We start from the raw sequence: 27,731 nt of genomic DNA on the forward strand, positions 1-27,731 counted from the left end.
ATTCCTGGCAAAGAAACATTTTTCAGGTTTTTGGCATCAGTGAGGATAATCTGAATCAGTACCTTGTCACCAAAATGCATGTACGAAGACAGTCTGTAGCCATGACCTTGTTGGTGTGTTTCATTCCCAAACACTGGCCATTTCTCTTCACTGCTAAAACAATGGGGAAAATAATTTGAACATCATAAATAAAAAGATCTGATTTCAAATAGATGAGACTATCGCAGTCGTATTTTGTGTTTAATGCATCGTTTTCAGCATAGCATAAAATGGAAATTAAAAAATTATTTAGGAATTCACCATGGATGTATCCTGTGGGACAGGTTTTCACTTCATTATTGTTTTGAGTGAAGAAAGCAGGTACAGAATAGGAAGAAATCTAGAATGGTTCCATGAAACAAGCAGCTGCTCATCAAAATAACCTGATAATAACTGTCAGCATTCAGTGGAAGATGTGTTCATAGTTAATAATTTTGATTCTTCATCGGTGAGGAAACCACAGAGTATTCTGTCCAAGTTTTTAAAGATGCCATCCAAAATGCCGTCCAAGATTTTGATTAAAAAAGAGTATGCCTTTTGCACAATGAGTTGTTATGGCTGGATCTAATTAACAATGAACAATTGGAACCACAGAAGAACAAAATAAAATAATGATTCGGATAAGTTATAGAGCTTTTCCATTACGTAGTCCATATGACCAATCCCAAATACAAAAGTCATAGATTGTTTTTTTTTAATTTCAGGATCAAACACAAAAGTTGAAATATTATATATAACAAAAGCTCTTCTGTTTTTTTAAAATTAAAAATGCAGATTTATGATTCATTGTAGCTTCGCTGCAATTTTCACTTACTTTGTCATAGAATCATAGAATATCCTGAGTTGGACTTTTTTTTTTTGCATATATTGCACTAGCAACTGTTTCAGTGTGTTCAGCTGTAACCCTAAAAATCCAATACAGAATTGCTTGCTATTACACCAATAATCAATTGTTTACAAAATCTAAATTGTTTACAAAATCAGTTGTTTACAAAATCTATCATAGATTTATCAAAATCTATGATAATGAATTACTGATCTTAGAGAAGATGTTTGGGAAAGTAATTCCAATTTTTACTGTAGTTTCTTGAATAATGGTCAGATTCTCCCATTCTAATTTACCAAGAAGCCAGTAGGATCAAAAGGATCTCAGGATAAATTTATACAAACTGTTTTGACTTTATTTGTAATTCTCAGCTCAATGTTTTATTTTGAGGAGATGTAGAAATCTTCCTGACTTAACAAGAACAGAAACTATAGTGGCAATTGATAACTAAATAACCAGTGTGCACCATATTGTAAAATAACTTCTCAGCTACATTCTGCTCAGGGAATATATTGAAGTGAAACCTAACCTAACATCCTCTTTAATTCAGATGGTGGGATGCTTGAAGTCATCTTTTTTGTGTTTCCTCACTGCTGGGACAAACTGGCTGGCAGCTTGGTTCAAAGCATCCTCAGGGCACAACTTTAACTGGTATGCGTCCCCTGGGGAATGCTGTGGAACCAGCCACAGGTCTCTGGTGCACAGGGAACACCTGTCCTCAGGAAGCTGCTGGTAGAACGGGAGATCCAGAATACTGGCTGCATCCCCCATATATTGAGGCATCCCACTGCTGCGCGTCCAAGTGCCTTTCATGACTACATGGACCAGTGCAAAGGCAAGAATATGGTCGTTGTCCTCAGTGGTGTGTTACTTACATTGTCCTTCGTGTGCAGGTGTCCTTATGGTAGCCTGATCCACAGCCAGAGTGGGCTCATCGATCAGTGGTTCTGCTTGTGCTTGTTGTGCAACAAACTGTGCAGCTTCTTGGTGTTGGCTGGTGGGGACGGCACGCACCACCTTTTGGTCTCTGCTCCCATTTCACTGCCAAGGTTTGCAGCAGCTGACGTGCTTTGGCTGGTTGCTGGAGTACATCATCTACCTTTAGTGTGTTTTGTTTTGGGCTCAAAGTTTGCTGTGCTCGTTCATCATAATTTGCTGACCGTAAAACAGGTATATGCTATCAACTTCAGCCTACATAGGAGGGCTTGGCAGAGTCTTCAGGCATCCTTTAGGGATGACAAGCATTTTGAATCCTTTTTATGGTTACATTATAAAAGGGTCCTTAGTGTAAGTGGTGATAATGCTCAGAGGATTTCTTTTAAAAAGTTATTTTGAGTATAGTATTTCTTTTAACATATCCTTATGCATAAACCCTCTTGCTGTAATTACAGCTTTGTAAATCCCCATTATTTGTTCTCTCTTTATAACAAAGGATTTGTCTGTTAAGTTACAATTGCAAATACCTCATAAACCTGGCAGCTGAATATTATCCGTCATATACTGGGGGAAGAAAGCAGCAAATACCACCATCTTTCTAAAAATACAGACGTGTAAATGAAGCCTTTTTTTATGGAGCATCCAAAGTGGGGAAAATACCACTTTCCCCTTTCCTGCTGGTTGTGCATTCAAAGGTTTTCAATGTGCATGAAAGCAGTTTTGAATTTGAGTACTTTGATAGATTTTTTTAATTCTGATTTCATTTGGTAGAAATAAACATAAAAGACAATTCCAGTGGATTGGCTTTGATGCATTGCTACATAGTTCCTAAACAAATGTCTAAATCTGTCAGTTTGTCTCTTAATTGGAGTTTAGCCCAAATCCACCTTTCAAAAAAAAAACTGGGAGCTTCAGCATGTTTGACCTTAGCTCCACAAAATAACGCAAATATAATTTCTTAAGGCTTTTATCCTGCTAGCTTAGCCAGAAAACCTTGATTCAACAATATTTTGTATTTAGTCATAGTTGGTTATCACTAGCAAATAATGTCATTGTCACTAACAGTGTTTTCCACCACGTCTTCACAGAAGATGAAGTTAGGCAGCTGCAGACACTACTGAAATATACCTTTGTTTCAGTGAAGGTTTATGTTTGCTCTATATACTGGGCATAGGGAGACCATTTCCAGTTTTAGAAATATTAGTATTAGAAATACCAGTTTCTGTTTCATTGTCTGTTTCTTATATAGGAAACCAAAACTACCACGAGAAAAGCACTTCCCAGCAGAATTGCTGCCTGATGAACATATTTTTGTACAATATACCTTAAAATCTTTACAGAACCATAAATAAGAAGAAATTACTCTTCTCTTTAAGCTTGCTTCCACTGACTTTCAAATGTCAGATTTCTATTTTATTTATTCTTTGGGTATTTATCATATCTTTCAAAATGTATGTGAGCTTAAGGACGTATTTCTTGCTCAAATCATGCAGTCTGTGCTACAGTTCTCAACTGCTTTGGGACAATTTACTGGGACATGTGCTATACTTAAATGAAGGCCATACAAGTAGGAAAAAAGTAGAAGAAAGAAATGTAATAAAAAAAGATCCTAAAATCAAAGACAAAGCAGTTAATACACTACATACCAGTTCACCATATTTTTCCATCGTTAGAAGCATGTATTAAACCTTTTATAGAATTTGCTTTAATTTTGGGTGGAATTACCATGACAGCTGCACTCCTATGTGCAGGTATGATGGTTGTCATCCACCATCCCAAGGACAACAAGAGGCACCACCAACTTAGTTATTAGAAAAAGCAGAGGGGAAAAAAAATACATATTCTGAGTGTGTTGTGAGTTGGTGACAGCCTGCCTTTATTATGTTCTGGGATGTGTTGGATTGGTACTGACACCCTGAAAAAGATAACATAACAAAGTCTGTCATGTTTTATTCCAAGAATCAATAATGAACTTCACTGGCTGGGGATATTATGCAGTAATACTTACTGTACATTTGTCCTTGAAGATACTAGTTTTTTTTAGTTCAGCCATCCTGTAGAAGAAAACTAGGGACAATTAAGACAACAATAATCATTCTCATGTCAGTGGGGTAATTATAAGCAGAAAAATATGTGTTTTCTGATAAAAGGTTTGAAGGTCCAAAGTCTGATCTCTGCTGTAGTTTATGCTTACTCAGACATACAGACAATGATTAAAATCAGGCATCTGGTGTAAAACAATCTAAATCTAAGGATGATTGAATGGATGATGAAACCTTGTTTGGCTGTCTCAGCTTGTTTGCTCCCTGGATTCCTCTTCAGTAAGCTGGAGGAAGAGACGAGAAAATTCCAGGGTGCTGTTTATACCATCAATCTCAGAAGTAGTGACTTCCACTGATAACTGCAGTATATGGATAAACACGGGTGGGGTGTATACCTCTGAGTTCGCAATACGTTGCATGTAAAGCCTGAAGGTTCCCCTCAGATTTGACTGTTAGTTAGGGTTCTTTTAAGTTTTGGGCAATAGTCAGAAAGGTGATGAACATCAGTAGTTCAAAAATATGTATGAAGGCCTGTTTTCAATGTCCTGATGCTTTTTGCAATTGAGTTTTTGGTCCTAGGCAAGGTTTTCAAGTCTAACGTGAGTGCAAGGTTTCTTGGTGGCTACGGTGTGGATCGTTTTACTTTCAGTGGCACTGGACCAGGCCCTACAGAGATGAAATCCTTAAATATCTTTCAGAGGAAGAAAATAATTGGGTTTAGGGCATATGATTATGTTATACACAGAGAGAATAGCTGCCCTTTTCTGGAATCTGCTTTAGTTCTCTTGAATTCAATAAACTCTTTCATTGCAACAATAAGGTTTTCCTTTTACTGGCTTAAATAATGTATTTTTTTATAAAAATTAGAGAAATAAGTTTGAAGATTTTAAACAATTATGTTTGGTACAGTTTTTATTTTAAAAGTAAATTAATTTATCTTTGTCCTTTTTGAAGTCAAGGAGAATTATGGCATTAACATTGATAATGTTAATACAATGTACTGTAATAGAACTTGAAGGTGTACTTGCCAAAGTGTATTTTAATCTTGTTAATTCTTCATTAAAACAGAGAATTGTAATGGAAATGCTGGCAAAACAGGACTGCAGACATTACTGTCTGTGGACTCATCATTTACTGGAGAAGATAATAGCTTCTGGACAGCTTATTTGTAGCATTTTCGGTAAAGCAGCTGTGAGTTTTTATTCTCTAGAATGGTCTCAACAAGCATACAGCAGTAGCAATGGTGATTTTTGTTTCCTCATTATTTCACCTCTGCACAGTTGGGCCAAGCTACCTGGCTAAAATTTAGGACTTCTTAGACCCAGAAGAAGGACTAGCTTCCAAAAAATCATTGAAGTTCCTGATTTCTAGGACAACCAGTCATTAAGAGCAATAATAAATAGTGATGCTTTTTTGGGCATTTTCTTGGGGAGCAGGACAGATGTGAGATGGTGGCTCTGTGACTGGTCATGGTGATGGGGCAGCAGGGCACAGAGCACATATTCCTCTTGCATTTGGCAGTCATACATAGGCATGTATAGCTGTGGGTGGGGTTATGTGCGTTTTTTTTGGCAACAGTGGTTAATTTTTAATCTGTATGTATGCTTTATCTGGAACTATTTTATGAGTTTTCTGCCTTCCAGCTATGATCTTGTCTTTGCTGTCCAATCTAAACACTGGCTTTCTTCTACTCTTTTATCCTGCAGAGAGCATATACCCGCATCACGATTGTGATTAGCATTGTACTGGTAGTAAACATTCTCAGGATGCATCCCTAGGTCTCAGAGTTTAGGCTATGCACACAGGCCTGTCTGCTGCCTTGCAGCACTGCCCAGTCCAAGGCATGCTTTGCAGAGCTCCAGAAATGAGAATGCCTGTCACAGATTAGGCTTTGGCATGCTGCAGTCATGGCTTTTCACTCTACAGAGTGCATGGCACAACTTGCTAACTACTGCAAGTACTGGAACTGTGAAATCAAATGGCCTTGAGTCAAGACTGGTGTGGCAGGAAGAATTAAGTTACCTTTCTGTGCCAGCAGAGTTCATTGCATCTTGAGGAAGAGCTTTGCTGAGGGAGGTCAGTGAGATTTTCTCTGATTTTTTTTTTCTTTTTCCCCCCTCACATGCATTTTAATTCTTACTGGGAGCTTCTAAACAGCAGAACTGAAAACCAAACTTACTGGTATGTCTTTAAGAATGAATTTATCTCCTAGTCAGGATTGTTGGTTCCCCACCCCTTTCTTTTTCCTTCCTTGGCGCTGAGGGAATGAGAACTCTGTGGCTTTTTCAGGTCTGGGTGGCTTTTTGTCATCTTTTGTGAAAAAGGAAATTGTAGTTACTTTGCTCAGTCAGTCTCTTTGTGGACCACTGCACGTCAGAGGATTCTGCAGGGGCTACAAAAGTAAACTGAAACAAATTCTGGGTGGTTGTGAATCGGTCTAGAGAAGTGAATAGATTTTCGTCTTTTGGTAACTTTAGGTTGTTTTTTTTCTAAATGAAGATGTCTGTGATGGGTGTCAGGAGCCTGAAAATAAGTCTTAATAGGATGAATAGGATTTTGCTGGATAAGAAGAAAATGTTAAGAAGAAAAATAGTGCTCTCATTCCTGATCTGATATCTGCTCAAAGACGTAGGCAGAATATGTAGTTTAAATTTTCTCAAGTGCACCTGGATGTCTTTTCTCCTACTGCATACTGGATAAGTGCTGGATCATTTGGAAATAACTTGTTTTAGCTAATTGGGTGTATTCATTATAGGGATCAACCCCCTATTTTAGTTAATGGCAAGATGTCTTTCTGTATCTTCAGTTTTGCAGTTTCCACTAAACAGAAGAGGTGAAATAATGATGACTGAAACAAAAAGGAACATTTTTATGTGTACAACTCCACGCAGTCAGGAATTTTCTAAATGTGGCAAAGGAGGAAATTTATTCTGCTGTCCAATTGTTTTGGCAATATTGATTTTCTGTGGTCCGATGAGTCAGTGGTGAATCTTCTTTGAGAAAAATCATGAATAGCATCAATAGCAAGGTACATCATAAAAGCAATCTCTGTCAGTAGATTTTTTTAGTGTTAGTTTCAGTATTTACAAGATTGGTTCATGAGAAGTTGTTCTGAAAAAGATGGAGCTTGCAGAAAGATTTTATTTATTTTTTTTTTACCTGAATTCAAAGGACAGTGGTAAATACCTTGTTGAATTTACACAGCCTGTTTTCACTGAGTGTGGACAGTTGTCTGCTTAGTTTAACTTAATGGTACTGATGTGCCTTTGAGGCAGTCTGCTAGAATCCTTCCAGAGTCTGTCCAGAGTTAACACATTTGGTGACTGGCAGCAAGTATAGATTTTACTGTAAAGAGGCATATGCTTAGAAAAATGACACATCTGAATATTGCAACGAAAATGTCTTGATTTTTTTTTTTTTTTTGGTAATGCTCTCCCCCTCCATCTAAGCAAGGAGGCATTAAGCATGAAGTACAAGCAATAAACAGGAAGTATCGTATTTTTATTTGAAAGTGTAGAGCCCACACTTTTGAAAGAGTGAAACTCTTTGCGAAGGTGTCAGAGGTGGATAAACAGGAAACCGGACAAGTCTTCTGCAGGGACCATTGAACTCTTGGAGCCTCACTTACCCACTGTGGTTTTGGGCACATTGGGCTGGGGGTTATCTCCACTTGGGTAGAAGCCAGATCATCTGAAGACAGAAGCTTCCTGCTACCTGATGGAGAACAGTAGTGGGTCCTCATGAGCAAATGTCTGCTGAGACCATCAAGCTAGAGAGGCAACAGGGCACGTGAGAACCTATGATGGGAGGTGCTGATGGCCCTCATTATAGCTTGTCCTGTTATCAACAGCTAGATCAGATAAGGAAAACTTATGCAAATCGTTTCTTGAAGCATGCTAGGGGTTTTTTCTTTATGGGAGTCACAAACCCTGCCAAAGTAAGCTTTCATTCTTCTTTAAAAGTATGTAGGATGCACTAAATATGCTTCAAAGCGGCTTGTGCTGTGTTTGTAGCATGGAAATACTGTGCTTTAAAAGCTGTGGATCTTGTCACAAGTCCAGAATGACTTTTAGTCTTCTTCAGACTTCCCTCTGTACCTGCTTTATGATTAAAACAGACTCTCCTGTAAGATACTCCTTTCCCTTCCCAGAAAGAACCATTCTGGTCCCATAAATTTTGTGCTGTGGACCACTGTAGTATTGTGGCAGGTGAGTAATAAAGAATCAGAGATTTAATATGTCCTCAGTTGCACTCTGTCTTGCTTCAATGGGTGTTTTGCATGAGAAAAGTAAGAAGGATTTAGCCCGTGCTGTAATAAATCCCACTCAATCCTATTGAAACCCTTCGTAGCATCCAGTGATAAAATACCTACTGATTCTGTCCCTTGATTACAGCAAAATCTTTCTTAAATTGCCTCTTGTGGGTTACCCACACCTAAAGCCAGATAGGTAAATGTGAACGAATCTGGTGCTGATGAATGTTTTTAATAGCTGATTATTAGAAGGAGCTGTAGAAAATTAAACCCATGAGGGTTTTATATATTTTACTAAGTAATTAAATGACCTTACAGTTATTCTTTTTCCTTTAAAGGTGCACATGTGCAGATACTCCGTTATGGGAAATCAGACATTGTAAATGTCAATCAGCTCTCATGAGCTGACTCATAAAAATGGGATCTCATGCCTTTTCTCGAAACGGGTCATTTATCTCATGATTTTCTGCACTCCAGGAATGTCCCTCTTTCAGCTCACCTGTTACATTTCTGAAATAGTCTCATTTGGTGGGTCTCTCATAAGATATCAGGTGACCATACTGTAAATTGAGGGAAGAGGCACTTCTGCTATTGACTTAAGCTTCGCTTCCCTCAGATTGACAGATTCATTTCTAGAAGACTATTATTAACCCCTCTGTCCCTCAAATCACAGTATTTTCATTGCAGAGCAAAGAATTAATCTCTTCAACCATTGTGTTGATCACATGCTTTGAGGTCAAGCTTCGAATTCGTCCTTGGCAAAGATGAACAAGGTCTCTCCTTGTTTTCCCTTCATCTGTAAATCTCTAACCATACTGACTGATGGCTAATGAAGTGTACAGAAAGTGCTAGAGGTTGAGATGCTTCGCCTGTGACTCAGCATGATTTTCTCTGCTTTACAACAAATACTACTAATAATTGTCAGATTTTATTAGACTTGGCTTTTTGTTTTCTATTTCATGCTGTGTATTATGCTAATTTAGAAAATGAAATAAGAAAAACTGTGATTTTGTTCTTGCATACATTAGTGGCAAAAATACCCATTTGCTTCAGAATTACCAGAATCCAATTCCCAATTATAACACCGATGCCTGCAAATAGTTCTCCCCAGTTGTAAAGGACTGAACAAAACTCACAAGAAAATGAAAGGTTAATTAATATTTGTGCAGGCCTCAACATTCATTGATTGTTCTGAGTCATGCCTGAACTTTTTCAGAATAGTCTTAAAGCTTTTTTTGGGTTTTTTGATTTTACCATGTACGTTGGTAAGTTGTTGACAAATGTGTCATATAGAGTGGCTTAGCTGAAGCAGGTGTTTAATGAAATGGTTTGATGCTTTCATTCTTCTAAACCACCACTGACCTTACGTGTTTGGGAGTTAGGCAGAAAATAGCTACTTTTAAAAAAACTTTCCAGGCTGGGAAACTCTGTGAATGGGCATACTGCTATGTAAACCCATCTTATAATAAAAAATATGAAATGTCCAATAAAAATAATGGCAATACAAATGCTGGTCATAAAATACAGCTTGCAGTGAAAATAAACCTATCAAGTGTGCCTAATCAGCCTGCAGTTTGGATGATGAATTGGTGAGATCAGTTGTTTGTATTGATATTCTCAAAGCATTTTAAATGTTTTTTTCAGCATAGTAAGATGGCAAGTAAATAAAGGCCTCCACCCCAGAGTATTGAGAATGATCAGCTCTCCAAAATAATGGAGACTTATTCCAGTTATTTAAAAAGAACTCCATAGTTTTGGTGTTAATTGAAGTGAAACTAAAATAATAACTTAATAAAGTACTTCTTATCAAATGGATCTTTAATACAGATTTCTTTACTCTTTTCAGTGAATGAACAGAAAATGAAGCTCTAATAAGGTAAGAATTTTTTTTAATTCAACTTTAGTAAGATATTCAAGTTAATTTGAGGTAATTTTAACAAATATGCTCGGCATTTCAGAGTAGACCCTAGACATAGTGTGGGTCAGTATGTCAAAGCACAAATAGGAAAGGATGCAGTATCAAAGAATGAGTCTAACACTGAACTTTTTTTTGTTGTTGTTACTAAGCTACTCTTTGGTCTTTTAAACAAAATAAGATACTTACATAGATTTGAAAACTTTTTACCTATAAGGAATTTACAGGTAATTATTTTTCAGCAGATGTTATAGTTTTCACTTCTCAGTCAGTGAAAATCTTCACTTTTTTTGCAGTTTGAAAATGAAATTTTAGAGTATATGCTGTTAAAATAGATTTTTGGGTCATAGATTTTTGGGTTTTGAGATGTGCTGGTAGGAGTTTATGAGTTACATAGTTAAATAAATAAAGGAGGGGTGAATTCTTCTAGCAGTGAATATTTCCTGTTATATCTAATATAATTCAGGCTGCATTCTGGAAATGGATTCTGTATGCATCTGCTAGATGGCCAAAAGGCAGAAGAAGGTCTTTCAAAATATTACCAACTGCAAGGGATGTTAAAAAATTGGGTTTATCTTTTCCTTTTGTCCACTGCTAGTGAAGATGCTAGTGAGGACATTCATGTAGTGTGTTTTCTAGAAAATGAAGCATCTATGTCAAATAACATAACTAGGCATATGATAGAAAGTTGTTCTGACAGGCAGCTGTAGAATGAACCTATTCAGAGCATTACAGAAATATATAATTGCTTTTCAGTCACAGGTAATAGTTTCAATTTTAATAGCCATTCAGAGGTTACCAAGGAAGGGGAGCGTTGTTGGTTAGTGTTGTCCTTTCCTCCTGTATTTGCCTGTTTTGTTTTTTTATCGGTGGTTAAAGTAAAAGTTTGCAGAGTTTTTAGCTGGATTTCGTGCATCTGTTTTAAGTCAAAAGCCTTCCAAATGAAAGTGTGTTTAAAAGGAATGTTTCTAAAACCTTGACATCTTAAACCAGTAGAAGTTGATACATCTACGTAAACTGTGTTCCTGATTTGCAAAGGGATATCCTTGAAATAGGGAAGAGGAAGGCTAAAAAAAAAAGCAGTTAAGCTATGCAAAATGTAAACTGTTAGAAACCACAAGTGAGTAGAAATGTGAAATATTAATGGAGAAAACAGTAGTGTTGTGAAAAAGTAATGAGGTGTCATGACAAATGATGTTGTAAATAGCAGACTATCTAGCTTTGCAGTTCTTACTTTGTATTAGTACATGGAGAGTTTGCAAAGATGTGTGCATATATGGTATATGTCCTAGACGGCCAGATGCTGCTCTTTGTACCAAATTAGTGTGAAGGACTGAAAACCTTTCTGGAATAAGGCTAAGGAAGCTAAGGAACTTTATAATGTGTTGAGAACCACATGGGTAGTACAGGGATTTAGCAAATGCCAGAAGAAATTCTAGTTCTAAGCAGTCTTTGTATACTGAGCTCATCAGCATCTGTGATCCAGGGAGGACACAAGTCCTCCTTCTGTCTCCTTACCAGGATTCAGTCATACAAGAACTGGGCAAACATTGCAAAAATGAATTAAACTTGCTGTGTTTGTAGTTGATCGCCTAACACAAGAGTGTCTTATGTGGAGCCTCTGAATGCCACAGTAATATAAATATCTAAGTAATATGCCCAAGTAATATGGCGTGACGGCAGTAGTGGAAATTTACTTATTTTGTTTACTAGAATCACAGCTGGAAGTATTTGAGGTATATATTGGTCACTCCTGGATTTCTGCCTTGGCAGTGCCTAGAGAAGTACCAGGTAATTCTGTTAGCATAATTTTTGTGTGATTTGACATATGGGTAGTAGAAAACCACCATCCATCAACAAACTTTTTATTTATGAATTAACTATAGTATTTAGTAACTACTGATCCTGTTTGAGCTAGAATTTATCAGTTAGGTTAAAAATGAAGCTATGCAGATCGTGGTGCTATTTATCCCAGATTTCTGGGTCCTAAAAGTGGGTGAGTGCTGTGAAAGCTGGAAAAGCTTGTTAAAGAAGATGCTTGGTGCCTTTCCTTTGCACTTGAATTGAATTTTCTCTTTTAGTCTCTGTAGTCAAGTACTACATACTACTCCACTGCAGCTGCTGTATGTTGGATTCAGGAATCCCTGTTTTGATTTGCCAAGCAGGCAAACTATTAATCTCAGGTAAGAGAATTTTGAGGTGTAATGTGGTTAGTATCTAAAAATATCAGTGTAGGGTGATAGAATAGGCTCCAACAGACAAAAACATGGCAAGATAAGGAAGAGGAGTTCACACTGGAATTATGATACTGTGGGTGTAATTAACCACTGGAAAAGCTTAGAAAGGAATGCGGTAGATCACTTGGACTAATTAAATCAAGATTAGATCTCCTTCTGAAATATCTTCTAGTAGAGTTACAAGTTCTTGTGCTTTGTAAAGAAATTGCTGCGTGAGGTATTATGGGCAGTGCCAGGCAGGAAGTCAGACCAGATTATCATAAGAATTCCTTCAGGCCTTTTAAATCCACATCTCCACCAACAAAGGCTCTTATGTGGTACAGGCAGCCACAGAATTTCTAAAATCAGAGCTGGAGCAGGTCACTCTTGTTTTGGCAGTGAAAGGTTGAAAAGTCTTTGAGCAGATCCTTGCAGAGACGCAGTGGTGGATACTCAGTGCTGCTGACCTTGCAGTTTTTGTGTGCTCCAGTCATATAGACCAGTCCTGAGCCAGTTTCTGTTCTTATCTGATCAGTCCATAGACACATCCTTCTGCATAATCTAACATTTCACCTGATTTACTTAGTAACTTGCTTTGTATTGAGTTCAATGAAAAGTAATAATTTTTCTGTGATGCATATTGAATCCCTTCTGTGATACAAGTAAGGTCCTGAATGAATTCAGAATTTTGCTCAGTTATTCAGTGAGCATAATGCTGTTGTCTTTCACATAAGATCTTCTATAGCCAGTCTTAATATCCATATGAGTAGAAAGGGCAGGGTATATTTTTAACCAGTTTTGTAGAATTCCTAATATAAAATAATCTGCTTTCCCCAAAACTGAGGAAGTAGTAACTTATATGTTTGCTCTGGGACCTGCATGGACTACTGAGAGAGAGTGGAGGATAGTAATTTTTCAGTTCTCTTCAGCTGCAGCTTCAGCTGCATCCTTGTCTTACTGGGTAAGAGGCAAAATCTTCTTAACAGAAAATAGATTAAAATGGTTGGTCAAAAAGTAATTTTATACCAGAAGAAACACAAAACACTGTGGTGAACCAAGGATAGCAGTGGGTCTTTCTTGTTACTTTGATAAGCTCATTAATTTCAGTGTTCAAAATTAATTAGGAGTTACTGTGCAAAATCTTACAATGGAAAAATCCATCAACTTGAGCTCAGAATTATGTCACCCTACTGCACTTAGGTTGCATAGCTTCTCTTACAGGAATGTTCAGTGTAACTCCGCAGCAGCATGACAGGGAGAACAGCTAAGAGTTGTGCTGGCTATATGTGTGCATAAAAAATTATTCAGGGGAGTTTCGTGTAATTCTGGCTATGTAGAAAGACCTGTAAAAAAGCTCTTCTGTAAAATTATCCAGGGTAATTCAAGGGTGAGCACAGGCATATCAGAGGATTTTGTGTTCCAGTATACCTGATACCCAACCTGACAGCAAGTGTTGGGCACTTGGTACCTGACCATCCCTACTGCTCTCCCTCTTCAGACTAATGTGTACATATGGTTTACACAGGGTGGTCTAAACCTGAATTGGAAAAATTATTAGACTAAAGCAATAGGAAAACTAAAGTAGAGAAAAGAAACACCCTTGTGTTTGATAACCCAAAGTAAGATAGTTAAGTAAGAGTGTGTCTCTCCATGTGAAAGTTCCATCTGCTTTCGTGGACATCTAAGAAAGAGAGAAAGGACAGGAAGGGCAAGATGTTGGAGAAAGAAAAAAGAGATTAATTACCCTTGCTAGTAGGTTAGGGATTTGTGGCTGTGGTGAAGTAGAAAGAAGACTTTGGTTAGTTAGGAATCAAACATGTTTAGCTGGTTACTATGCACTAGTTGTGATATTTCAGTATGAAGTTTCTTAAGCACCATGTCTCAAGAAAATATATTACATACCCATGGTTTTCACAAATTCCTGATAACCATAATACTGACTGTGGAGAGTATTTAAAAACAAACTTCAGTATGTCCTTTTTTCACATGTTTTTGCTACCACTGAGTCACTCTTCATGGGTACTTCAGTTCTGAAAAGGAGTGGAGGAGGCTGTGCCACTAAAGAAAATTGCTGTCTCCATTAGTGTATTTACATAAGTGTATTTGAGACATCACATTGCTGCTATTTTCTTCTGTGTGAAAGTTCATGGCTAAATTATTAATGTAAAGGAAAATAGTCTTTCCTACCACAGAAGAAATGCCTCTACTGGACAGTGGTACACAAGCCTGCAGAATTGACTTTGGTTGTGGCTGAGGGTTTCCTTGGCCTGCCTTTCTGTTCAGGCAATGCTGTAAAGGCATTCCAGATTACAGAAAGGAGGAGTTACGTTGAGGTCTGGGGAGTTCCTTTGGTGCATTTCCAGCACACTGGTAGTCCCAAATTCGTTGTTTGTATTGAAGAACTGCACTTGCTTTAAAAGCTCAGTTTGACTTCATTTGAAAGCTTTTCAATCTTGTTTCTTGCACTTCGTTTACTTATTAACCCCTCTACAAGAATCCATGATTTTGCCTGGGTAACTTGCTGCTCTCTTCCAAGAAATAAATACACCATTTTTCAAATTTTTTAAATCCACATGCTGGCTTGGAGCACAATTTGGTGTAAAGAAGTGCCCTGGTGCTTCTACTCTGCTCGCAGTGTCTGCTTAGATGAGAGTCAAGCGTGCTGTGCTCACTGTTACATAACTCTGCAAAAAGTGTTGATTCAGGGAAATTCTGCTGCCGTGAGAGAATGGGAGCATCGGGAATGTTCTCTCCCGCTTAATGGAAATGTGGCTTTTGGTGACTAGTACGTTTAAAAAATTGTGTGTATGGTCTTGTTGACAGAATCCAACTTGAACATCATAATGATGTTCAGGACAGCAGATCCTGCTGGTTTTTGCAGCCCTGGGAGGGCGGATGAGGCTCCGGTAGCAGCAAGCTGGTATAGCATATGTCTGACTGCTACCAGAGGAGATTTACAGCCAGATAGTTTTTGGTTTTGAGTAACCTTTAGAAGAGTAAATTGGAAAAATTGCCAGGTTGGTCAAACAGATCAATTCCCATCAGCAGGAGAGACAGCTGTTCATTTGACTACATCTCCTTCATTTGGCTATGTGAATTGTCCCACTGGATGAAGTGGGCTCCAGAGACCTGCCTGTGGAGAAGAGAGGCAGGTAGGACAACATGCACTGAGTCAGAAGTTCTGTTCGTCTTTTGGCATTACAGAAATAGCCTTGTCTTACGGATGTGGTGGAGGGGTAGGTTGCTAGTCTAATTTTTCGACCTTTTCCATTTTTCACATATTTCAGCCTCTATTTCAGCCCTGAAAGAATATTTCAGATTGCTGTACCATGCTACTGGCACTAGTCAAAGCCTCTCCCTGCCTCCACCCCACCCCCACTAATATATTACTGTGAAAATGTGGATAAGAAGGTAAATTAAAGGTCGGGAAAGTCAATGTTGGCTCAATATTATAAGTACTAATCTCTCAAAGCAATATGTATCCATTTTCTGTTTTCTTGCTCATTGTAAGGGGTAAAAGCCTGTGTAGAAGCTGTTAGAGATCTAGATGATGTTAGCTAGATTTGCTTCTAGGTTGTTCTCATTCAGCAGCATCCTCAGAGCAAGCTTTGGTTCTGTTGTTTCAGTTTCCCCATCTATGCCTTTAATCCTGTTCTCTTTCTTTAATCACATCCTATATACACTTGTCCTTTGAGTCCCATAGCTCTTCTTCACTCCAAGTTTAGGGTCTCAGTTTGCAGTGTTGTGCAGGAAACTCTGTAAGTGATTTAATTTTGTCAGTTGAGGTAAACAAACAGTAAAAACATACACCACAGCACAAAATGTTCTCTAATCAGTTATTTGACAAGCACAGTTTAATTATTTATCGTAGCCTGTAAAAGTGATGAAGTCCTTGTAATATGAGATTTAACACTGTCCTATTAATTTTTCCCTGAGAATTGGAAAAAGACTGCTGTATTTTTGTGTGCAAACTGAGAGCATGCAAGCTAATGAGATTTGACTGCGAATACGTAAAAGGGGCTGGAACCTTTCAGTGCTTCTTAATAGTTTCGCTAATAGGTAGTAAATCCAAGCACATCCCACAGTTAGATAAGATTTTGCCTATGTTGGCAAACCAGAAGGTGCCGTCTGATGCTTTGCCAAAGCAAAACAGAGTTTTCTTGGCCCAGCAATTTTTTATTTTTTTTTTAATGTTTAGCTTAGTAAAAAGAAAAGCTGTAAGTAGCAGCCTTTCTCAAGACATATAATTCAAAATAGTTTTCTGTAGCATGATAGATTTCATGTTGCTACAAAATAAATATTTAATCAGTGCTAATATTTTTGGTTCCCTTAGGCAGGGAGAGTTCTAACTTTTTACTCAAGTAAGTGCAATGCAATCTAGGAGGAGGTTCAAAGTAAAATGCATGTATATCCTAGAGATTTTTTTTAATGGACTATAGGTGCAGCCAGCCAGGACTGATGGCTGATTTTGTTCCTGACAGAAAACACTTTACCGCAAAGTTAAAAAGTCCCTCTCGCTGAAAAAGGAAAAGAACCCAAAAAGATAAATGTAAAACTAACTTCAAGCTAGCATCTGTGTTTGATCGACTTGAGCTGTATGATGAACTAGATCAGTTACAATTACATTAAAAAAAAAAAGAAGAAGAAGAAGAAGAATTGCAGCCTGAAATGCTTTGCTTTTCAGTCACAAAGCTGCCTCGACCATGCCAGCCCAACTCAATGACTGAAAGGAACAGTCTAGTGGCTCTAGAGTAGAGTCACACTTACTGGTTAGTTTCTAATTCGTTGATCTTATGTGATCTACTGGGCTCTTTATTCAGGGGCTCACTTTGTAGTACAAAAGAACATTGTGAGCAGGGAATATTTCTTATCTGAGCTGCTCTGTCAAGCACAGCGGCAGAGTTTGGCCCTTAGAGGACAGGAACTCCTGTGGGCTTCCTATGAAAGCTGCAGCTCCCATGATCCTAATCAGACAGAAGGATGAGAGACAAGCACTTAAATTTTGTGCTCCTCCTGTGTTTGCGAGGGAGCAAGGACTAAATGGAGTCCACCTTATTTTTCCTTCAGATGTGAACCGCTGACTGAGGCTTCTTCTGCTGTTTTCCCTTTCTGCTCAAGAGACAGTAAGAGCTCTTCCCTGGTACCATGGTGGGCAGACCTGTATTTGTAATGGATCAGTCTTGAGACAGTCATCATGCCTGCATTTAAGAAAACCTTTCAGGACACATCTGTTCATTAGTGCTCTCTCTCTTTTGATCCATTAGAAACTTATTCCCGTCCTTCTAGCCACCAGCATCTTTCATTGTCCTTTCACAAATTAATTTAGAAACCAGTCATCCCTTCTGTGATATAATTATCACAGAAAAAGCCCAGAAGTAAAGGTAAAATAATACAATTTCAGGAGGGAAATTGTATGTTCTGAACTGAGACTTGAAGTGCATATGCACCTCACCGAAAGGCAGCAGGTTTCTATAAAGGTCACCCAGAAAACAAGGAAGATGTTCCCTGCCATGTCTGACTGTAACCAAGGAAAAGTAGTACTGAATATTTGCTGACTGTGAGGATGTCAGTTTGTCATAGTCCTTTAGTTACAGTAGATGTACGGTACAGAAAGAGAATACTATTGAGCAGTTATGACAAGTTTTGACATTTCTGACTTTGTGTTAAGATGCTAACCATAGATACCATTAGTCTCACCCCCTGATTGGGGCTGACTCAGAGAGCCTTACTTTTCAGTTACAGGGTGGGTTTAATACAGGGTAGTAAAAAATTTAGTGTACAACCTCTTTAAAATACAATGACAGTATTAGCCCATCCACATGTTCACCAGCTCTGATTTTCTTGAGAGATAGGGGGTTGTGCTTTTTCCGGTCCAAAATTCCATTTCTGAGAACTAACTGATTGGAAAATACTTAGATTTATAGGAAGAGCTCCAGCTTTGCTGGCAGCAAAAGCTAAGTGAAAATTACAGGGAGTGTTCACTTCTTTCAGCAAGTTCTATCCTCAGTGGGAAAATGGCAGGCTGACCCTGGTGTATTCCTGTTCTGCATGGGTGGATTTGATGTTCTGTGTTTCCAGAAGTTGGTTATGGTTGCAGCTTTCACGTATGGGAAGAGACTGTGGTTAAACACAAGACTGCTGTAAAAATGTACTAGCATTCATAATTACTTTTAAATTTTATTATTCCTTGCTTCCTTGAAATAAAATAATTAACAGAACATAAAATAATAACAGAAGAGAGAAAAGTCACTTCCTGTTCTTACTGGATCATAGAATCATAGAATGGCTTGTGTTAGAAGGGATCTTAAAGATCATCTAGTTCCAACCCCCCCACCTTGGACAAGGACACCTTTCACTAGACCAGGTTGCTCAAAACTCCATCCAACCTGGCCTTTAACACTCCCAGGGATGGGGCATCTCTGGGCAACCTATTCCAGTGCCTCATCACCCCCACAACAAAGAATCCAAACCGGTTCCTAAATCCTGGTTCTGATTGACACAGTATTGCAACCATTGTATAAAACCATTTAGATCCTCTTAACTTTATCTGCCTTCCTTAGAGTACAGTTTGCTCCAACAAATTCTTAAATGAAGTGGAAATTATACAAATAGGAGTTATTTGAAGCTGCAGAACGATTTTACACTCATGCTTATGCAATGAGCTAGAACTGCACAGCTGACCAAAAACAGTCCTTAATTCACAATTCCAGCCTGTTTTTTCACTTCAGTGGCTTTTTAAACTTCCCTCTAGTCTTTATGCATTTTATGTGGTTTAACTGAAATTCTGAGAAAATAAAGGAAAATGAACCATGGACTTGGAGAAATGTAAAAGAACAGATGAAGAGAGAGGTTTTCTGTAGGAATGGGGCATGGAGAAAGCAGTTCTGTAAAAACTGTTTGATCCAAATGCTTGGGATGGTAAAGTGACATAGAGAAAAATTTAATTAAATGAGAAAGAATGCATGGCAGGAAAGATGCAATTTATTGGACTGGAAAAGTCTTCCTCGACAACAGCAAGTGGCATAATTTTCCAAAGAAAGTTCTCTATTACTTGGTAATTGAAAACGTGGTTGAATAAACACTAGAAAACACCACTATAGAACCTGTGCTTCTTTAGGTGAGCAGTCTTCAAGCAGAAAGCCTTTTCTGCCTCCATATTCTGACTTGCTTGAGACAGCTCCATGAATCTGGTTCAGGCTTGGGATAAAACCATAAGGTATGTTTTCTCTGCTCACTCTCTTTTTCCCCTAAATGTTATTATACTGCAGTTTGGCTCTGTCCACATAGTCTGGAGCAGACTGTGTTGTAACTTGCTTTAGTCGCCACTGAATTTAACAGCTTTTGGCTTTGTAAGTAATGCCTTAGGAGAACTCTTGCTCATCTGTTCCCTGAGCCAAAGGAAAACTCCTCCAGTAGCTTTCCCAGTGTTTTCTCTGGCTGGAACACATAGTTACCAATTGCTAGGTGAAGATACACTATCTTTAATCATATTTTATTTTTGTATTTTCAGTTTGTCCAGCTGATATATTCTAAGACATCCACTTTGACTAAAACAGTGAAAGAGCCCTTTCACAATGGATTTTTTTTCTTTTTCCTGTACCCCCCCCACGTAATTAAATTCTTCCACTGGTGGGAAAAATGCTTTTCCTTGATGTAAATGTGTGGCAAGTAGCTGAATACTAAACCAGTCTATCACATTTCCCTGTTAACCATACTTCTTCCATATTTTTCATAACAAAAGGATTTATCTTAGGGATCTTGTTCAGAAATTTCTTTACGCGGATTTCCTAGTCCTTTACGATTGGCTTTCAGGAAATCTGATCATATTCGCATTTAATCCATTGCTAGAAATGTGTCCATTGGGAAATTGTTAAATAGGATCTCAATAAACCTTTGGGTTATATTTTGCAAGTACAAATCACTAGGAGATATTTGCATATTTATTTGTTGAATTTCAACTTCCACTTCAGGTTAGATGAGATGTAAACAATTATACAGCACCTCTGGCAAAGGATTAGTCTTCAAAGCAAGTCAAAGCAACACTGGGAATTCAGAGGAAGATTTCTAAAGTTTTAGAAGGAACTGTGAAAGACTTGTGCTTTCTTTTAGCTCCATACATGTTATGTCAAATATGGATTTAATGTTGTAGACTTTTACTCTGATACATCCTCTTGTTTGTTTTACTCTAAGTCATGTTTCTAAAAGATATTTATGGCAGCACTGGTCAGAGGCAGGGACTGCACTTTTGCCTTCTTTTGTTAATGGAAAAAATTACCCTAATTTAAAGCCAGCTAAAATGTTTTTGTTTGGTTTTGTTTGTTTGTTTGTTTGTTTGTTTGTTTTGACAGGGTCTATGGGGCAGACTCTGCATTGTACTTTGTAACAGAGGCCACAGATAAATGTGATCTGCCAGAAAGATGTTAATAGGTTTTTTCCAAGATCAGGAGGCCAGGTATGTTCAGTGCCTTGGCAGAGGAAATGCTTCTTTGGATGTATTCTTGGCTTGCTTCATTTTAGGAGAATCTCTGTGGAAATTATAAGTGAAAATTAATGTAATTAATTATAATTAGTATAGTGTTTATAGTGGATAGATGTTCCAAAATCTTTAACAACAGTGAAGGAGATGTCATAGCTTTCAGGAACTGCAGATTTACAACAGCAATTAGATCACTTAGGCCAACCCTGAATGCCTTTTGAACTCTGCATTTACTGTCCATTTGCATCTTAGAAAATCCTCCCAGTTATTGACAATTAAATTTGATGCCTTGTTGCTTGTTTACATGAAAGCAATTGGCATGCTCTTTCTGTTTGTGTCTCAGTGTGCCTTATTCATTTAGCAGTATTGCTGGATTTTGAGTTCTGGAGATAAACCAAAGCATTGGGGGCACAAGGCTTTCCTGCTGTTCATCACTTGTCCTTTCTTGCATGCCTGGATATGCAGGAAAGCCTTGCACTGAAGGCGAGACAGATAAGTGCCCAAATCTCAAACAAAGTGCTATTTTTATTATATAATAAAAGACTTGAGATGACACTCTGCTTTGTGCTCTGTACCTACACATCCACATGCACTTTGAAGCTCTGTCCTTATTATCTGTCCTATAAAATCGGTGTTGTTTAAAGGGAAAAAAAGAATAAAGTTCATTTTAGTTTGTGTGATACAAGTCCTTAATATGATATCACGATTTGATGGGAATAATCAAGGGTTGGAGTCTGTACTTTGGTTTACAAAAAGATATCTTTGTTAAATCCTTGAACTGTATTTTCTTTTTAGCCACATGCTTCTGCAATCATCTCCAATTTTGAAGAAAACTTCAGTAATTATGTTCTGTATCTGAGGTTCATGTAAACTTATATTTCCTATATCCTAAGCATGAGGAGTCATCTGTTAGTACCTAGCCTCTTCTCAGAAAATTAAGATTACTCAAACTGGATTTATGATCTCTGACATGAAATTCCTCCCACTACTTCTTTCATTTTCTTCTACTTAGGTAGGCATCCACTTTTCTTTATATTGTAATAAAGCTTCATGCTCAAGAATTCCTGCTCTACATTGTAATTACTCTTTCTCTTTTTCTTTTTTTTTTTGTTTTCTGCTGTTTGCAAGAACAGTTTTTGCAGTTTTTGGTGGATTAAACTAGTAGCTGAAGGAGATGAAGGAGTTCTTATGTCTTTGATAATAACTAAATCTTTTCACCTAGGAGAGCTTAATTTAGGCTGGGCAGATAACCTGCCTTTCAAATGTGGCCAAAAATTTCAAAAGTCAGTGGCCAGAGGAAGCCAGCATTTAATGAAAATTTAGAGTCTGGATGCATTTTGTCTGGGCTATTTATTTTTCCTTGAAGGCAGAGATGAGGAAGGATGTGCAATGATGCAGCACTGAATGAAGGATAGCAGAGAAGACACCGAGACTGGATGTAGGAACAGAAGGAGATTTACTTTCTTCGATGTTACCTGATAGGATCTATTTTTATATAGAAATGTCACCTGACAGAAGTCAGGAGAGAGAATATCCAAGTAGTTTAGATGCAGCTAAAGGCAGGGAGCTAAAGACACGAGGGAATAGAAAAGGCAGTTGAGGTGATCTGAATGCACAGCTGTATATAAAAATAGTAGTTGGAAGGGAGAGGTCTTTGAGGGAGCTGACCACAGATGCATGTGGTTATAATCATAGTGTAGAGGCTGGCACTAATTGGTAGTGGAGAAATCAAGTGAAAGACTGATCTGTTATGATGGAGAACTCGAAATGAAAAGTGAGAAATAGATGACACCAAAGAAGAGTGGCACCAGAAAAGAAGGAGGATAAGATGGAGATAAGTAAGGATTTTTGGCTGGGGAAGAAGAAGGATGTGATTACAGAACTAGGGACAGAAAGTATAAGATAGTTGGGCAGCATCAGGGGAAAAAGGAAAATAAGAAACCCAGAAACCATGAAGATCTGGGTTTCCTGGCGGTTCGAGGAAGATGCAGATGTATGTGTCTGAAGACTCGTTTTCTTTAGGTGAAAAGACACATCTGTCAGCAGAGTTCATCTGGGGGGAGAGCAGTGTTTTATTTTCTAGGACCAAAGAAACATTATGCGAACATAAAGCTAAAAGCAGTCCTGGAGAAGAAACTTGAGACAAAGATCTCAGCATCCCTTTTGGAACAAAATGAAGATTGTTATGTCCAACCAGAGAAAAGTCTCCTAAAAGCTGTGGCTGGTGTGGTCTCTGAGAAGAAAGGTGAGAGAGTGACAAGCTAGTGAAGATGTACAAAGACTCATGAAGAACTCAGGGTCATGCAGGCATGAAAAGGTCTTCATGCAATGGGCATGTCTGAAATGGTGCCTAGAAGCACTCCCAGGCCCTAGAAATTGAATTTATCTACTGTTGACTGTCGCTGGCCTAGTTTTGGTTTATACTTACAGGAACTCACCTGAACTATTCCCAGGTAGAGTTTGAAAGTTATCTTGGGATTGTTCCCAGTATGCAATTTGAAAGCAACCACCCTGTTTTGAAGGGGATAGACTTTACTAACATGGCACCTTTCTGTGCCAGTTGGCCTCAACATTCTTGGACGTGTTTATTTTGCTTGTAGAAATACAGCTGTAAATGGCTCAGTAGATGCAATCCCATGGAAACTTAGGACATTGACGGTCTTTGGTGCAAGCTGTGACAGGCAGTGAATATGATTTCTTCTTAAAAATGTTGCTCAACTAAGATGTTGATGTGCTCTCAAATATTGTTTTTATGTAGCATGGTGCACATTATAGAAGAGTTGATTATACGAAGTAAGTTTGTATGAAGCATGCATTTAGATAGTTCCATTTAAATGTAATAGAAGCATAAGCAAACATAGGTCCGTAAATAACACTCCTTCCAACAGAAGACCAGGCTGTGAAATTAAGGAAATAAGGTTGTGAGGTTGGTAGGTAGTTAAGTTGGCTGGACTAAAAAGCCCAAACATTTAAAAGTACAGAAAATATTTTAAAAACTTCTTGAAACTTGTATCAAAACAAGGCAAATATCTAGACCTAAATGGATAAGATAAATGTGGATCTCGAATGGAATAAATGTAACTTGAAGGTGATGGAGACATGGAAATTTTATGGCCAGTGTAGAAAGAGGCACAAAATCAAATTTCATGTGTTGTTCTGAATTTTGAATTCAGGAACGATTTCAAACTGGAACAGGTACAGCAAGAAAAGCGTTTCTGAGAGCCTTTATCTTAGCAGAGCAGGCTAGTAAAGTAAAACCTGAGGCACAATAAGATAGTTCCTTAATAAATACATCAGGGAAGGGACTGGTAGAGAGGAAAGCTAGGTAATTAAGCTAAACAGTGTTGACACTTGAGCAAAGTTAATAACGGATTTTAATTTTAGCCGAAAGCAGTCAGTTGACTCTGAAACTAAAGTTAGATCATCCAGGTTACTAGAAGCAGCATGCATCTTAGCTCACATTTTCTAAATGAGTTCATGAATGTGACCTGTTCATAACCAGATGCACTGTTGGTGTTTTGTGAAGAACTTTAGAGATGAGCAAGAGGAGTTGCACTTTCCTTTCAAACGCCTTATATTCTGAAAAGCCAAATGCAACATTTTTGGAGAAAACTGTGCAGGGTAGTTTGGCAGTTCTCCTCCAGCATATGATCAGTCTTTCAGCACTCATCCCACACTCATGGATCCTTTCCTCTTCAGTTATAGAATCATAGAATGGTTTGGAAGGGATCTTAAAGATCATCCAGTTCCAACCCCTCTTCCTTGGGCAGGGACACCTTCCGCTGGACCAGGTTGCTCAGAACCCCAGTCAAGCTGACCTTGAACACTTCCAGGGGATGGGGCATTCACAGTCTCTCTGTTCAACCTGTTCCATTGTCTCACCACCCTCACAGTAAAGAACTTCTTCCCAATCTAAACCTACCCTCTTACAGTTTGAAGACATCATCCCTTGTCCTACCACTGCATGTTCTTGTAAAAAGTCCCTCACCAACTCTCTTAGGCCCCCTTTAAGTACTGAAAGATGCTCTGAGGGGTCTCCGGATTCCTCTTCAGTTCTGTCGTTTAGATTTGTTCTGTTGTGAGTTGATGTTGTATAGGTTCTCCATGGACCTACCATCATAGATGCTGTGCTGGTTTCCTGATTCAGCTGTTAGGGAAATCAAGCCCACACAGGAAGTTCACCTGAAAGAGCTTATCTCCAGGCAACATTAAGTTGTGTCAGACTATGTCAAACTGTTGCATTAGTTTTTTCACATGTGCCCTGTTACTGGAGCAGGATTTCATGGAGAGCATTCAAAATGCATATCAGTGTAACATTGGGAAATGTTTTGTTTATGTGTGGCTGAACTTGAATATGAAGTGATAATTGTAACCCCAAATTGTGACAGAACTTAATTTTAATGTCTTTTTTATTTCTGTTGACCTTTACATGTTTCTGTAAATACTGTGTCGTTGAATGAATTCCAGACTGATGAATGTGGAAGCCCGCCTGTCAGTGTCTCAAAAGGAAAACTTTCAAATATAAATAGCCTTAAAAGTATAAATAGAAAAATCTTTTTACTGTATTTATCACTGACCACTTTCTCTTTTTTCCTTTCATTGCATCTCCTATTTTATTTTTAGTGATGCTTACTTAAAATAGTTCCTCTGCTTTCCTGTTGGCCATTAGATGGCCACTTTGGAATCCAAGTGATTTCTAAGCCAGATAGTAAAGAAAGTGTTCCTTATTTGAGCAGTGTGAGCCTGAAGTCTTGTCCGTCCAGACCTTCTTAACTGATACATAAGCTTTGTTTGTTTGGTTGATTTCAAATACACAGGCCTAAGTTGGTTTCAAAATCTGATTGCAGCATTGTTGAGGACCTCCTGTTCTTTCTTGATGTTCTTCTTGATGTTATTCTGTCCCCCTCATAAATTTGTAGCTCCGTTTTAGCTAACTTACTAAAGTCAATGCTCTTCACAAATTGTCACTATGTTGGCAGACGTAAGAATTTTTAATTGTGTTTTTTTAATTCCACAATTTTTAGAATGTTCATGTGCTGGTGGTCACCTCAGCTGCACACAAAGTAATTGGGAACAGATATAAGTTTTGATGGCACTCAGGCCTTAACTTGACTTCACTATTGAAACTGCAGCCTCCTGTTCACTTTTAATTTGTGCTACATCCTTTTCCTCTTTTGTGTGTGTGTTAATAAGGACATAATTTTAAAGTAGGGTTGAATGTAATGTAAGACACACTACTGTTTGTTAAGGTTTGCAGGCCACAGCTGTTTTCCAATGCTACTTGTTTGAAGAGGCTGCAAGTGCATCACATAGTTCTATTCTCCTGAATTATCTCAAGAAAGGGAAGTAAATCTCCACAAGGACCAGCTGATTACCTGTGTATTGCTTTAACCACTTCTGCCTCAAAATGGCAGGGCAAGATGAAGTAGTTACATGGGAACTTTACACACGAGTGATGCTTTCCAGATAACAGCATGATCAGCCCAGTAGCTACGAATGAGGAGCTGCACAGAAGGATTCCAATAAAAGGGTTATATGGAGGGCATGGGGGATTGTAGCACAGTGGGATTGTGCCTGCTGCTTGTAGCTTTGCTGCTCAGTCTCATGACATAGGTACTGACAGCCAGCAGCAGCTCCTGATGACCTTGAGACCAAGTTCAGGGTCATCCATATTCCTTTCTGGGGTGCTTTGAAGGTACCATTGAGATCTAAGCTTCCTGTGGGAGCATCTGCTGTGCCCCATGGCTGCTTGAGCACTGGAACTGGCCAGTGTAGAAATGCAGTTGTTTTAAGGCAAATAAGATCACCAGTTGGTTCCTTGTAACTCTGACTGCATGCTTTGGTCTCAGCCTTGCCTGCCGTGGGAAAGACAAGGAAGGAAGCAAGATAGGAAGTCTTATGGCAGAGCAGTGAGGTGGACTGTTTTGTGTCCATGTGACAGGCTTCCTGGCACTTCCGTGACAGCAGCAGTTCCCTCTTGTACCAAGGGAAACACCTTCTCCCACACACCTAGTGGCCAGGTGGTGTGCCTGTGCGGGTGGATGAGCCAGACCCAGGGTGCACCTCAGCCACGTCAAGGTCTTTGCTATCATTTCCTGTGGTATTAGTGGGGTCCCAAGAGCAGTGGATCTGGGAGCTTAAGTCAGTAGGGTGACACATGACATTCCTGTCTCTGCCCAAGCCTGTGCTGCTGTAGTCCACTTGTACCTTGGACTTCTCGCAGCTGTGGAGGAGCAAAGACAGGAGCAGAAATGTGTTCTGCAGCCACCTTTGAGAGGCACAGGAGGAATTGCTGCTCATCAGATAGGAAATCCCTGAAATGACCAGCTACTACTCATGGACTAGAACTGTTTTCCTGTCCTTGTCAGGTGTGAATATTTTTCCTGCCAGTAGGCCATCATGAAAATTCTTTAGCTTTACATCCAAGTAGATCACTAATGCACGCAGGCAATGACAAGGGAAATGGTCTGTGTTCATGTGGCTCTGAGACTTTGGGGAATCATAAATTCATTTAACCATCAGTCTTTATGCTTCAAGGCATGCCCCTATCTGCAAGCTTTTTGTCAGTTTTAAATGTGATTGGTGTAGTTTTATTTTTATGCAGTGCCTTGGGGTGCTTACAGAGGAGGGTTCTTACAATAGGTGTAACTTAATGTGCTGTTCAGACTTCTCATTAATCTGCGTGTCTTCACTCTTACCCAGAGGTAAAATACAAAAGCTACAGAGGGAGGAGTTTGGAATAAAATGATAGAAAATGTGACTCTGAAATAAAGACATTTAGTACTGACAACTAAGACTAGCGGTGGAGGAAACAGAACAGGATGTTCAGAAAGTCCAGGCCCTTTGGCATGAGTTAAGGAGCTTGGAAAATAAGCAGGGCTACAGTGAATTTGTGAACAGTGTTTGTCTTCCTAAACTGAATGCTGGAAAGGATCCATTTCACACTTTGCCTTTGCCAGCGCCCTGATATCTATTGTAGCGCTCATCTTCTGGCCTCTTTATTTCCAGAGAAAAGTTTGACTTTGTGTT

At 38.6% G+C, this 27,731-nt stretch overlaps 1 protein-coding gene across 1 annotated transcript in view; it reads left to right on the forward strand.

Moving 5' to 3' along the window:
* Nucleotides 1-27,731, forward strand: part of THRB (thyroid hormone receptor beta) — a 161,174-nt gene that overhangs the window by 22,535 nt on the left and 110,908 nt on the right. Inside the window, exon 2 of the mRNA XM_029961780.1 lies at nucleotides 9,942-9,971. The gene's annotated coding sequence lies outside the window, so the exon portion shown is untranslated. The remainder of the gene's footprint in view (nucleotides 1-9,941; nucleotides 9,972-27,731) is intronic.

The sequence above is a fragment of the Manacus vitellinus genome, unplaced genomic scaffold (assembly GCF_001715985.3).
Source record: "Manacus vitellinus isolate BGI_N305 unplaced genomic scaffold, ASM171598v3 scaffold_3_pilon, whole genome shotgun sequence".
In the NCBI taxonomy this organism is placed as follows: domain Eukaryota; kingdom Metazoa; phylum Chordata; class Aves; order Passeriformes; family Pipridae; genus Manacus; species Manacus vitellinus.